Source organism: Rattus norvegicus, chromosome 14 (genome assembly GCF_036323735.1).
Source record: "Rattus norvegicus strain BN/NHsdMcwi chromosome 14, GRCr8, whole genome shotgun sequence".
Lineage (NCBI taxonomy): Eukaryota > Metazoa > Chordata > Mammalia > Rodentia > Muridae > Rattus > Rattus norvegicus.
This window is the reverse complement of record NC_086032.1, coordinates 96,065,726-96,079,838: the sequence shown is the minus strand read 5'-3', so window position 1 is coordinate 96,079,838 and position 14,113 is coordinate 96,065,726. Positions and strand designations below refer to the sequence as shown.

General features: G+C 43.4%; 1 long non-coding RNA gene across 1 annotated transcript in view; it reads right to left on the bottom strand.

Annotated features, from left to right (window-relative positions):
* The window catches only part of LOC120096676 (uncharacterized), a 41,480-nt gene extending 28,582 nt beyond the window's left edge, over positions 1-12,898 (bottom strand). Inside the window, exon 1 of the long non-coding RNA XR_010057599.1 lies at positions 1,099-12,898. This is a non-coding gene — a long non-coding RNA (uncharacterized LOC120096676). The remainder of the gene's footprint in view (positions 1-1,098) is intronic.
* Positions 12,899-14,113: the final 1,215 nt, after the last annotated feature.

Below are 14,113 nucleotides of genomic sequence, written 5' to 3'. Positions count from 1 at the left end.
CAACCTTTCTGATCACCCGTGCACTCTGCAGAGCCCTCTGCATCAATGTGCTTTTCTGGAAAACTGACTTAAGCCCATAAGCAACCATTCTACATGAAATCAACTACATAAGAAATCATTCTACATGGAGTTCTTGGGCCCCTTTTAACAATGCATTTAACCCAAAGCTCAGGCTCAGCTTTCCGGGCTGCAAAGCTGGAGAGGGAGAGATTAGAATCTTACAAAGGTGGAGGAAGAACTTCATCTGAACAAGGAGGAAAAAAGAAGAATGCCCATGCTTGGCACCTTTAAGGATGGGGTAAAAGGAAGACTATAGAAAAGTACAAAATAGTCAAAAGTTGTCATCTTATTAATTTTATCCCAAGTCCAGAATTCTCAAGACAGCCAGGACTACCACACCTCTCTTCAAAACCCATTTCTCATGTCTTCAAGCTCCCTCTGCCTCATCCCAAAGCTGTCAGCCACGGTTGCTATGGTTATCCTAGTCCTATCTCTCTCCAGCATCCATATGGCCATTTCTGTAGCCCTGCCCATTTTTCAAGACATAATCCAAGCTTCTCTTTGGTGATAATACAGGACCATGGGATAATCATGCCTGTAGGGGTAGTTCTGATGCTACAGTCCTGTTCCCCAATTGGTTCTTGATCTGTCAGTAAAGAAGCCATGGACTAATTGTTGGGCAGAAGGGATAGGTGGGGCTTCTGGGTCCCTGGAAGCAAGTGGAGGGACACAAGGAAAAGAGAGAAGAGTTTGCCATGCTTCTGATGGAGAAAAGTTGACCAGCCACGTGAGATCTTGAAACAGAGTTGTTCCTACAAGCTGGTGGTCAGGGGAACTTAGCAGGCACCAGATGTAACTGAGCAACAAAAAAAGTCTAGGACAGGTGGGAAGTGTGGAGATAAGAGTATTGATAAGGGCACGCTAACCGCACAAGTTTAATAACACCCAGAAACTGTGCCAAGAATGCAAATTGAAAATGAACAACATGTGTGTCTATGTCTTTTATCTGTGGATTCAAGGGAAGCTGGGTGGGGGTTAGTAACTCGGCCCTTTTCCAGAGCTTAGGCAAGGGTAGCTAAAGTTTCATGCAACACATACCAACCAATCATGTTCTTCTTGAGGACAGCACTTGGACATACTTGGTCCTTTCCGTAGAGGCCACATTGCATAGGAAATGCCTCACAGGGCCGGCCTTCATCCCACTGATGATACCACACATTGCCTAAAGTCAAGCTTTGTATATTTAGCCTGCTGGCCACTTGGTTCGCTGGCCCACATCGACTGGGCATGCTGCCTATGACATCAGATCAAGGATCCATTGAGCAGCAGTGTGTCTGCTCTGAACTGTGATCAGCATGTCCAGCTTGGGTACAGACATTTTCTGGGCAGTTGACACAGTTTAATTAAATGAATGGACAAACACTGGCAAGGAAGAAAAAAAAAAAGAAGAGTGACTGCCTGAGGTCACATATGCTAGAAAATATGTCAATCCACAGATAAACTCCAGCTAGACAGCAAACAGGCCCATTTAAAATGATTTGATAGCTGTGTCCAATGCTCCTTATTGTGTAATCGCGGTCATGAAGAGATACTCATTCCCACCCCCACCCCTCTTCTCTCTCTCTTACACACACATACATGCACACATACACACACACATACACACACACAAGCACACACACACACACACACACACACACAGAGAGAGAGACAAAGAGACAGAGACAGAGACAGAGACAGGGAGAGAAAGAAACCAACACAGAAAGAGAGGGAGTGGGGGAAGGATGTCAATCCATTGGACACAGAGTTTCTGAAGCATCGGTATCCCAGCATATACCAGAATATGTAAAGCTATAAAGAGGGAGACACTGAAGAACAAGTAACTAGACAGATAAGAAATGGCTGAACCACTGGAAGCGAAGAAAATCCTTATGAGTGTGGGAGACAATTTTTCTCCCATCTCCATTTTGCTTTTCTGTGTTGGAGGCATTGCCTTCTCTTTCTTCTTGCGTCTTCTCACTCCTCCAACATACAACTCAATCTTGGTCCCTCTAGATGGGGTGGGGGTGAGTCACGTGACTAAGCACAGGGGTTAATTCATAAGCTGGGGCCATCTGTTGGACTAGCCAGATTTCTGAAATGGTGTCTACTGCCTTGACACAAATGATTGGAAGGTGTGGAAATGAATATAAACTGAATATTAGTCCAAAAGTGAGTACATCTTATATGAGATGTAACCGTAGCAATTAGCAGCAGGCTACAGATTGAAACAGTCTCATCTGTAATAATAAAAATCGTTTGGTATGCTCCTCTAAGGTCTCTGAGAGACAACATCCCAGAACCACTTTTATGCATAGAAGAAATGTTTATATGAAGGTGTTTTAGGAGGGTCCTATGAATAGTGGGATTGTTCTAGACAAACAGAAGAGACAAAGAGGAAGTGAAAGTTAAGACTACACTGTAGGGAGAGGTTACACTCAGAAAAGCAGTTTATTTTCAAGTCCTTCTTGGAAACCATATGATACTGTGTGTTAAAAAAAAAAAATCCTAAGTATTCATAACGTTGTGGTTATCCCAATTAATATTTTTTCCAAGAAAGAAATTGTGCTGTGAAAAAAAAAATCATAAGCATCCCATGTTGCCAGAAAGAAAAAGACTGAGGGGGGTTGGGGATTTAGCTCAGTGGTAGAGCGCTTGCCTAAGAAGCACAAGGCCCTGGGTTCGGTCCCCAGCTCCGAAAAAAAGAACCAAAAAAAAAAAAAGAAAAAAAAAAGAAAAAGACTGAGGTACAAATTACGGTACATCTACTTGGAAAATTTGTATAGCCATGGAAATGATGTTAGAATGTTAGTTATATTATTATAGCATTACAGCAATAATAGTAATATATTATATAGTTATATATAGCTATAATAGAAAATGATGGTTATAAATACTATGTGGTAATTTGAAGAAAATACACATGGAAAAATACAAGCCTCCCAAAAGTAAGTTATAAAGTTATGCATATGCTATAACCAAAGTCATTTATACATATATTACAGTCGAGCCTGTGTTTCTGTGGAAAGTCACGAATAATGACTCTGTACAACTGAAGATGCTTGTATGAGGGCATCTCTGTTTTGCAGGCTTTCTGTGATGTGCAGCAGTGTTTACACGTTTGTTTTCATTTACGTGCAATCGGTGTTTCAGCTCTTCAGCCTGTAGTCTTTCCCTAGAATGTGTCCTTTACTCAGAAATGCAGCTTCCAGTAACAGGTCGAAATTCCCACCTTCCAGGAAAACCCACGGAAACCCAAGCTCCCGGATCAGTGAAGCATCCTAGTTTCCACCCTCCGCCTTCAAGGCCATTGTGCTTGAAAACTTGTTGGAGTGAAATGGATTCCCGGAAGCCCGAAGCCAACCGAGAAAAAAGCCAGATCCCTGTAGCAGATGGTTCACCTTACAGTTTTCATTAATTTTCTTTTACATGCCAGAGGGGGTTACATTATCAACTGGGAGGGTGACCACACTTCTCTACTTTGGAAAACGCCTGCTTGGCACTGTGGCATTCACCCAAGGGAAGTGTCACTTTTTTTTTTTTTTTTTTTTTTGTCCCAGAAGTCTAAAGAAAGCTCTATCAGGGGCAGTTTTTTGTTTTCCTTGTTGGTTTGTGTGTGTGTGTGTGTGTGTGTGTGTGTGTGTGTGTGTGTGTGTGTGTTTTTAACCAGTGTAATTACCATAAAGGACCCCTTCTGTCTCAAAAACACAAGCTTCCCATACATGGTAAGATGAAATAGACATTATTTCCCTGTGCAGCACAAAAACCCCTTTTCGCCCACCCCCACAAGCCTTTTATGGGTTTCATTAAGGCCCACGGGTGTCTCTAACTTATTTATCTAGGAAACACTGTTATTGTCTTAATGTAAACCCAGTTCAAGATCAGTTGACAGTTGGAAAGCTGTGGCAGACTGTTTTCAAAGGCGCCTCCTTGGAAAGGGCTCTCCATTCAGCTCCGGTTCCTGTAGCACACTGCCAGCTCTGCTCAGAAAATAAACAAATGTTTGTTTTACAACATGGCAAAGGGGGCTCCCATTCATCGTGGGCCAGATATGAAAACAAACTTCCACGTATAAGGGCTTTTGATACACATGACTTACTTGGATGACAAGAGGCTCACTGGGGAGTGCTTAAAGCTTATTAATATTGCACAAAAGACTTTGTTTATCATTTCCCTGGACTGCCTGGGAATCACAAGACTCAAGCCGCCACCCGGCTGGTGTCCTAGCATTTTAGCCGCCGTTAAAGTGTGGAGATGGTGAAAATACTGCTGGTTTGGAGCCAAACACAAACTCTCCACAGACCCAGGTGAAAGAACTCAGAACCGCAGGGCTCTGAGAACCAAGGTTGGAACTGAAATTAAAGCGCAGAGGGGAGAGAGCTCCCCCTACAGGTTCAAAACTAGATGCCGTGCATCTACCTGCCTGGAAACCGGTAGACGCTTCCCTTCCTGTTTAAAAAGTCTACCAGCGCTACAAGCTCAAGTCTCAGACAATGATCATCGTTGTGAAAAATCAGTTCTTGAGGCATCCGTTCGTTAGGAAGGTGTGCAGTGAGGTATAACAGGTCATCTCCACCTCCCCGGTAATGTAGTAGCCACAAGCTACTTGTGGCTGTGCTGTAAATGATGCTAGATCAATGGATACAAAAGCAGAGAGTTTAAAGAGAGGGAGTATGCTATGAAAGAGTGCAAATTAACTCTTTTTATATCTATCACATGCTTAGATGATATTTGCAATCATTGGATTAAATTTGAAAATATTAAAAATTTCATCTGTAGTTTTTCCCCCAAGTTTCCAATATGACTATCAAAAGCTAAAATCACTTATTCATCATGTATTCCCTTTAGTGTTGGTCTAGACAGCTAGAGTATAGTATCAGACAGGGCCTGAGCCTGCAGGATCTTTGATACGTGCTACTTTAGTTGATTCCTTTTTTTTTTCTGGTGCTGGGGTTCATAACCCCTAGTCTTAGTCATGCCAGGTAAAGTGTTTGACCACTGAGCCTCAGCCACAGACTACTCACGCCCTCTCACCTTTGGCTTCCCCATTCTACCCACACACCTCAATTTCCGAAAGTCAAAAGGACTTTTAAAGACGTTTTAATGCAAGCATCTCTATTTGATGTCTTAAACATGAGCAAACTTCAAGACCATGTGTGCTGGGAAGGGTCTAAGAAAGGACGTTTTTCTCTCTCCAGTCTCCATTCTCTTGGCCACGCCCTTCGCTTTTCAACTACAAGTCGCTCCAAGAGAAAGAAATTCCTTCTACTAGAATAGACTTGAAGAATTGCTTTCAGGTCACTAGGCAGTAGATATTTGCCCATTCGCTTTTGTGACTGGCAGCCTTGCCCGCCTACCTAGTGAGTCTCCTTTGTGAGGGATCATTAAGATTTGTGAGATAAGCAAGGTTATATGGGGAAATATGTGCCTTTAGGGTAGCCCACCTAGCTTTTCAGTACTCACACCAATGGGCAACATCGTCACCTTAATTACTCCTTCTGAGAACTGTCACAATTGTTAGTCTCCTGCTACTTCTCTTCCCTCTGCTCCTGCTTTCCTTCCCCCTTCCTCCTCCACCCCCTCCCCCCTTGGCATTAGTTAGGCGCCTTTTCATTCACCAGGTAAAGAAAGAAACATCTATAGAATGTCTTCTATATAGATGGTACTTCGGCTATTCTTTAAAATACACAAAACTTTTATAACAAAAAAAATATACAAAACAAAACTAAAACACCTGTGGCTTCATTTGCTAATTTCCCAAATTTCAAATTTATGCATCGCACCTTAAGTGTCCGTGGGAGCTGTCCTTACTTCTGGCACGAGGGGAGAAGTTAGTCAGGCAGACAACGAACGCTATATAAGCAATTGACTAATCTGCCTTGTGCTTCTAGAATCTTACCAACTAGTGCATTCTTTCCTGAAAGTCAGGCAATGCCGACCATTGGCAAAGGGCATGAAATAATGGGATTAGGGCTAGAATCACCACCCTACTTTAGGAAGTCGACTTAAACGGTGCCGGGAACTACCTTGGTAAACATGTTCAGATGAACCTTTCCAAGGCTGCACCCACAGACCTACCCATAAGCAGATTAACAGCCACTACCCAGCTTCCCTTGGCCCACTGCCTCAGGTTTAGGTTACTTATTTCACTCCCCAACATGTACAAAATTATCTCGGAAAGATACTGAAGACACAGCAGGTTAATGAGATTATTTCTGAAACCATCTCCTGTAGTTTTAGTCTCACATTTTTATCAAACATTCAGACAATTCCATGCACCACACAGATGGGTTAACGCTCCTAGAATACAGGCAGAGTGAGCCAAGAATGTGGTGTGCGTCTCGTGAACCTTTCATCAAAGGTACTTGAGATTAGCAAAGCAGATTGTGGCCACCATCTTGGATATTACGGATGAAACTGCTGGGGTAAACTCCAATGAATGAGCGCTTTCGTTACAAACCGGAATGAACATGGACTCCTACTGAATAGCTACACAGAGCAAAAACTGAACCAATAATGAAGCCCCTCATCATTTTGCCAAAAAAAAAAAAGTAAGGGGGGGGGAGTCCTGCAGTTCCTGAACTGTGGATCTGGGCTGCAGTGCTCGGAGGCCACTATCGCGGGCGGGATATTCACTGAAGGACTCACTGGATGGCTTTCCATCTGACCTTATTATTCTGGTATGGCTGCCAGCACCTTATAATCCCAGCATTGTATTCACCAGCAATTCCGCTGCTCTTTAGCAGAGGCTAAGTCCAATTTCACTCTTGTAGGGGCTTGTGAAGCAGCGCGGACCAACAGACAGGGTTTCCAGACTCTAGCTGCAAAGACACAAGGGCGGTACTCACTGGGTGGAAGGCGTCTGTAGCAGTTAAGAGTCTGCCTTTGTGTGCTGTGAGTAGAAACTGGAGAAAACAGTGGCTCCATGCATCTGTGATGAAGTCCAGAGTGAAGGAGCCCAGGATTCTGCGGCAATACCATAGAGCCATGCTTCCTCCGTCTTTATGGTACATTATCGTCAGCACATGCTCTCTATCTTCAGGGTTACACTGTGGTCTGAGGTGTGATCAAGCAAAGGCAGAGGGTTCTACATTCACCATGTCTAGGGGAGGGGAAGTCAGGAAGAATAGAATAGAAGCAGAAAGATTCTTTATAAGGATAGAACAAGGTTCCTTCTCTGGGACCACTTCTAGAAGTCTCACGTAACAATTCTTAATATAATTGGCTAACTTATAGTTACAAAAGGAACAGGAGACATTGTTTCTGGAATAAAACCAGCTTACCTTGCAAAAGAGTAGAGGAGCATAAGATAAATATTAGATTTATAAATACCTGATATTTAAGTTGCATCTGAAGCAAAGATAAGTTATATTCCCTTCGAAAGCAATCTTCTCTTCATGAATCACGGTCACAGAAAATAGAGACAGTCGCACCCCAGCGAGTGACTGTACAAAGACATAGGCTGAAGGTTTCACACCCAGCCTCCTAATTAATGGAAACAGACATTTTAAGAGGTAGAGTGTTCTACATGGCCCTTTGAAATCCTTTCTCCAGGTCTATGTAAACCCATTCTCTAACTTAAATTCAAAAAGGTCCAAGACCCATGTTGGAAATAGACCTTTAGAAGATCCTGACATCAGATTCCTAATTCCAGTTCCTAAACCATTCCCATAGAATCGTCCACCATTTAAAATCTGAGAAAAACTTTAGCATCCATCTCCCATGCCTCAATAATCAAGGTCCAAGAAGAACCTCGCACTGTCCGCCACCCTCCAGCTCATGTTTTGGTGGGTAGCCCACGGAAATCCCGTTTAGGAAAACACTTCAAGAAAAAGAAAACACAAGGTGTGGGAGTGATCAACTTGATGAGTCTGAACACCTTTCACATCGCAGCTGAAGTAAATCATCTCCACCCATCACGGCTCCCATTGACTATGTGCTCTGTCCCGTCACGTCTCCCGTTGGCAGTATGCTACAGTCGAGCATGGTACTGATGACAATGACAGGAGTGGTAACAAAGAACGTTTTGAATGTTATGCCAGCCTCATTCCTCTAATAAAGAAACAACTAAGATTGAGAGAAGCAAAATAACCCTCTCATTTTGGAACTGAAAAAATGGTTCAAGCCCCGATGTATGTATGAGCTTCTAGAGCCACTGCATAATAAATTAACCTGGTCCTCAGAAATGGGAAACACTTATAGGGAGATCTTCCCTTCAGCCAGGAGAAGTTACAAGAAATTGCCGTGCATGGAGGCTGCAGAAGCCGAATCATATCAAAGACTAACTTGAAATAATGGGGAGGGGGTGTCAGTTAGACATGCATGTCTGTCTATATCTATGTGTGTTTTGTTTTGAGAAAGTTTCATATTTAGTTGCACAAGTTGGTCTCAAACTCCTGGACTCAAATGATAGTCACGCCTCTGCCTCCCAAACAGTTGGGACTATAGTCCTAACCACAATGCCCAGTTTAGGTGATTATTGTTAAATCAGACTACCCTGACATACCTATTATATTAGAGACAATCTCTCTCTCCTATTATCAGAGCCAAATTTAAGGAAGCCTTAAGTGGGGAGCTTTTCAGAAATTGGGAACACAGGAACAACTGAAAGTATGAAATTCTTTTCTTTCTTTTATCACCTGTAGACCTCATGGGGTAAGGGGCAGATGGTAAGTTTTGGGGAAGCTAGTCTATTTTGAGTAGCTTATTTACAAAGCTACATCCAAGCCATCCACCAAACACCATCTGCTAGGCTATTTCTTCCATGAAATGACAACATTGTGCTCCATAGCAAATAAAAGTGCAACCAGAATCCTATCAGCCTGCTGTGTTTGGGAGAGCAGCAGCGCTTTTCAAAACCAACTTTAATCGTTCTCCAAGTCCAAGGCAAAGAAGGCTCCCCTAAGAACAGTAACCCAGTCAACACGCTCATTCATTCATTCACTCACAAACTCACTTTGAAAGAAAGTTGGCACGTGTGGGCTGGCCAAATGTGGAAAGTTAATTTTACAACGTGAACTGTTTTCACCCTGGGCCAGGAGACAAGTATAGACACCATGTGACCTGGGTCTGATTTAGTAGGATCTTCGGACTTGGGAACATGAGAGTATTTCTTCAAGGAGATCCCACCTTCTCTGACCTACCTCCTCCTCACCCACTAAAACTTCTGAAGAATGTCTTTCATGTGTGCACCGTTCGCTTCCCAAAGCCCAGAGCCTGTCCTTGACTTCTCGGCTCATTACCCCTGAATCCAGGGAAGTCAAGCTCTGTCTTTAAAGCTGGGAGGAGGCCGTCAGTAAGGACATCAGCATCAGGACAGGAAAAGCCAACCTCCGCCTACTTCAACAAAAGAAAACACTGAGTACCATTTATTACTCTTAAGAAGTGGAGGAGGCTACAGTTTAGAGGGAGGAGCTTTAGCCAGTGCATCTGAAGACCCCACAGTGTTCTCGGCTCTGACACTGACAAGATTTGGGGAAATTGTTTAGTCTCTCTTGTCCCTAGGTTGTTTGCCTGTAAAAGAAGGAGATGGAATTGCAATAACTATCTCATAACAGGACCAGAGGCCACAGCTTATTTCTAAGAATTAAATCAAACTTCCAGAGTGAGAGGTGAGTGAAGAAGAGGTATTCTAGAAACTGAACTAAAGTTCCCAGAGAAGCAGTAACTTACATTGAACATTCTATAGATAGATGCCAATTAATTGATGAGTCTTAATGATTATGGAATAGATAGATAGATAGATAGATAGATAGATAGATAGATAGATAGATAGATAGATATAGATGTATAATTGTGACTATTTTGTTCTGTTAGTATACAACCTTCATGAAACTGCTACCACATTGGAGCATGGAATTTAGGGAACCCAAATCCTGTGCTGGGGCCATGGTCACTCATATTTGTCTTCAGATCATCATGTTGAGAAAGCTGTTTGTTGCCTCTTCAAAGCCAGCTCTTGGCATCTAGGAACCATTCACAGTGGGCAGGGAGAGTATCATTTTTTTTCCAATGGGGTAGCCACTGATTAGTTGACCTTTCTCCAGTAAATAACCTCCCACCCATGCTTGGGCAAGAAACTACAAACTCAGTAGACCAAATATAAAGACAAGAAAGTAGGACTGGGATCTGTTGGGAAGAGGTGTGTCAATGAGAGAAGGGGGCATGGAAAAAAAAAAAGGGAGGACAACACTAGAATCATTATATAAGGGTAGGAAACTTCCAAGCAATGTAAAAAGAAACTAAATAGAGATTACTGGGAAAAGGAAAAACAAAGCAAAAGGTGTACCTGTCACCTCAGAGGGAAGTCAGACAGGGTTGCCAGTGTGTGAGGAGAGCCACCTTTCCTCTTTCCTTGCTCTGTCGTCACTTCCGTAGTGTACACCTGGTTTAGGGAAGTGGTGTGGTGCAGAACCCAGTGCTTAATCACTCTGACCCTGGAGTCTGTTTTCAGCTCCTTCTACGAACCTAAGTAACTGTTATATCTTTATGACAGTTTTTCTGGTGCAACTGTAAGTTGGGAATTTATGCCTCCTATCCGCGTAGGAAACGCTCTCTCTTCAAAGGGCATAGGAGATAGTTTGTCCTGCAGTCACATGTGAACAAGCATGGCCATTGGCTTAGAGCGTACTGAGGAAACCTCTGCTGTAGCCCCAGATGCTGTTTTATGACATTCTTAGCTTTTGGTTGGTGGCGGCTAGGGGACTTTTCATACATTCCGAAAGGATTCACCTGATAGCCGCAATGGTCACACACCAAAGTGGGCAATGAATGGCTATTTAAGGACCTAAGATAATCTAAGATATTGTGACTGTGCAGCATCCCAACATCTCCACAGTCATCAAAGCTGTCATTTGTCAGGTTTGTAGACAATTCTGTAGGCTCGCAGCTTCTCTCAGGAACTTCAGTTAATGACACCCGTGCCGATATATCCACAGAGCTACACAAATGTCAGTTAACTTTTCTATTGTTTCGCTCTTTGGTTTATATCATATTGCTAGTATGAAATAGCCTGGGCTTGGTGTTCTTACCACAGAAGTCAACAAATGCCTCACGCCTAGGCACTTCCTCAACTGCTTACCCAAACAGTACTGATCATCACCGGTAAACCGTCACCTGCCTCCTAGCTTTGGTGACTAAGTGAAAACAGTACCCAAAGTGTTTTAAGCACAGCACTAGGGGCAGAAGAGGAATAAATGTGATTGCTATTAGTAGCGACCCAGATGCCCCTTCTCTTCCTAGTCTCATACACTGTCCAGTCCTCTCTAACCCAGATCTTTTTGAGACCCAGAAAGTAAGTCCCTTTGGGTAAAACCTTGCCAACTCCTCCCATTTCCCTGTGACTTCTAATTTTGCAGACCTGAACCGAATACCTACTGTGGCCTCAGCCTCGCACGAGGCACTGAGGATACAAACATGATGAAATAAACTGGTGAAACGGGAGACAATAAACCCTGTTGACCAAGAAACCCATTGGTGAGCAGGATACAACTGAGCCTACCAGGGTCACTTTTACCAACAGTGTAGAAATTACATTAGAAGGCAAAGCGTTGCCGACATTGCCAGTCCAGCCATCTGCAAGAAGCCTTCAAGGGAAACTCGCTGCAGTGTGGAACCACCTTCTCTACGATGACATTAGGCATACAAGGCATTTATTACCATTCCTATTCTCCCTGCCCTGATGGCCCTACCTTAAGGCTGGTAGCATACTTCCCCACTGGCAAGAAAGGTTGTACGTCTGCTGCCTCGAAACCAGAAATGTGTAGCATTGAGTCTGGACCCTCGCCAAATTTCTACAGGGCATTAGCAACAAACTGGTGAAGCTCATTAAAAAAGAGAGAGAGAAACCTATAACCATTAAAAGCCCATTAAGCAGCCTGTCATTTTGTAGAGCTAAATAGCCCACAGTAATCAAAAGCATATGAACCCCAGCTGGGATACCCGGTGAATTGTTTCGATTTAGGGGAGAATTCATCAAGAAAGATCGTTCTTGGGATTGAGTTGATTTTTCTCCTTCAGTTCCTGGCCCCATGTTCCATTATAATTAAAGTGATTGATGCACCTCCCAGACAGAGGTGAGCAGTGACCATCAGAGCCAAAACATCTGCCCTTCCAAGCAAACAGCTAATACAAAACTTTAGTGAAAAGGCACGTAACTTGAGGTCCCCCTCCAGTGTCAATTAAGTATGGCATAGTCAACTCTGCTGCCTGGCTGGTTTATGCCTGGGTTATCTGTGAAATTTCCCCTTCCAGCCTAGAGAAACTTTTATCCACGTACAAATCATGTTACGGAAACAAAAGAATCGAGTACAGGAATGCTTCCCTGAAATAAGAGCTACACGATCCAGCCATCGGCTACTGAACCCCTTATTGCACAGGGATTGACCCTGGCTAATTTTAGCACCACAGATTCAGGATTTCAGAGTTGCCACAATCCTTCCACTTCCTGGGCCACTTGCACTCCATACATGGAGGAGGCCCAGCCGTCCAGTTCATTGCCCACTGGTGCCTCCATTAATGAAGGCCCATGCATTGAAGAAGGAGGTAAGACCTAAACAGGCTAGGTGTGATATCAGTTAGTATTGGCAATTCTGTCCTCAAGAGTAGAAAGAAGGGAGAGAAAGTTAATGATTCAATGCAGATGTAAACGATGTCTATAGGACTTGTTTCTACATGCTTATACAGTCCACCATGGCACTAGGTAAGTTGACAAAATGTTGCTATAAAATGAAGGTTAACATGTTCAATTCAATATAAAGTGTATTAAAAACAGTCACATAGACCCTTTAAGTAATACTTTAAAAAAAAGTCTCTCCTCCAAAATTCAAGAGTCTGATTTAAAAACAAAACAGAAAAGTTATGCCTAGTATAATCAACACTCCCCCCACCCACCAGTTTTCCCCAGGATTCTCCCAAATCCTCCCCATTCTCCTCCCCCACATTCCCCAGCACCTTCCCATTCTCCGAATTCTCCAGCATTTCCCCTGAATTCACCCACACTCCTCTAGTGGTTTTGGTGTGTTGTTTATTAATATTATTCCTCAAGAGCCTTGTACTGTTAGAATTCTCCTGGTATCCACCTCCATTGCTTACCGGAAGTCACCATGGAGGTGTCTTTCTCTTTGTGTTACCTTAGAGTCCTGGCAACTCAGAGCTTCCCTTACATGCCCTCCACACACACACACACACACACACACACACACACACACACACACACACACAGAGAGAGAGAGAGAGAGAGAGAGAGAGAGAGAGAGAGAGAGAACTGATGGTTTGCTCCCAGTGTTCCAGACGCAGCATTCCATCCTCTCAGAAACTGTCTGAGCTAAATTCACCAAGCAATTAATGAGCTCACATGCTGTCCACACAAACTCATTTGCCTTGGCAATGAAAACAAATTGGCGTCTACTTGAACTGAATTTGCTTAAGCACTCACTGTGGATGACACATACGGATGGTCTGCACAAATACAACTGCTCCCGCATCTGGCAGAGGCCTTCCAGCTCCTTCTCAGGTCCTACGTCCAATTCTGCCCATCCCGCCAGACATGGCTATCCCTTTTACTATCCCAAAAGGCCCTTGTAGAGCATCAGCACCAGCCCAGGGACCTTCTCTTTGGAATATTTAAATTCTTATGCTTAAATTATCTTGAATTTTAGATCAGTTAAATCAATAATTTAACTCCTTGGGTACATAAAAGGCTCCCGCCTACCAGGTAAACTCTTAGAAGGGACTGTAGTGCTTGTTTCTCATGGCACAAGAACAGAAAGAAGAGTGTGAACATGGGACCTCAGGCTTCGCTGAGCAGGGCAAGGACAATTTGAATAGGGTGAGAATGAACTTTGTACAGTTGCCTCCTGGATGGGAAATGAGACTGTCTCTCAGCCCAGATCATTGTCAGAATATGCTCCTTATTACTCTGTACTGAGAGTAGGGAACCTGGGGAGAGGTAGCCTGTTGCTGGACAACGGGATCTCTGACCCATATGCTCTTTCATCTCTGACTGTCCAATAGTGAAAGAAAAATAAACATATAAACGGCCATAAATCGCCCTACAAAAATAAAGCCCCCTTTT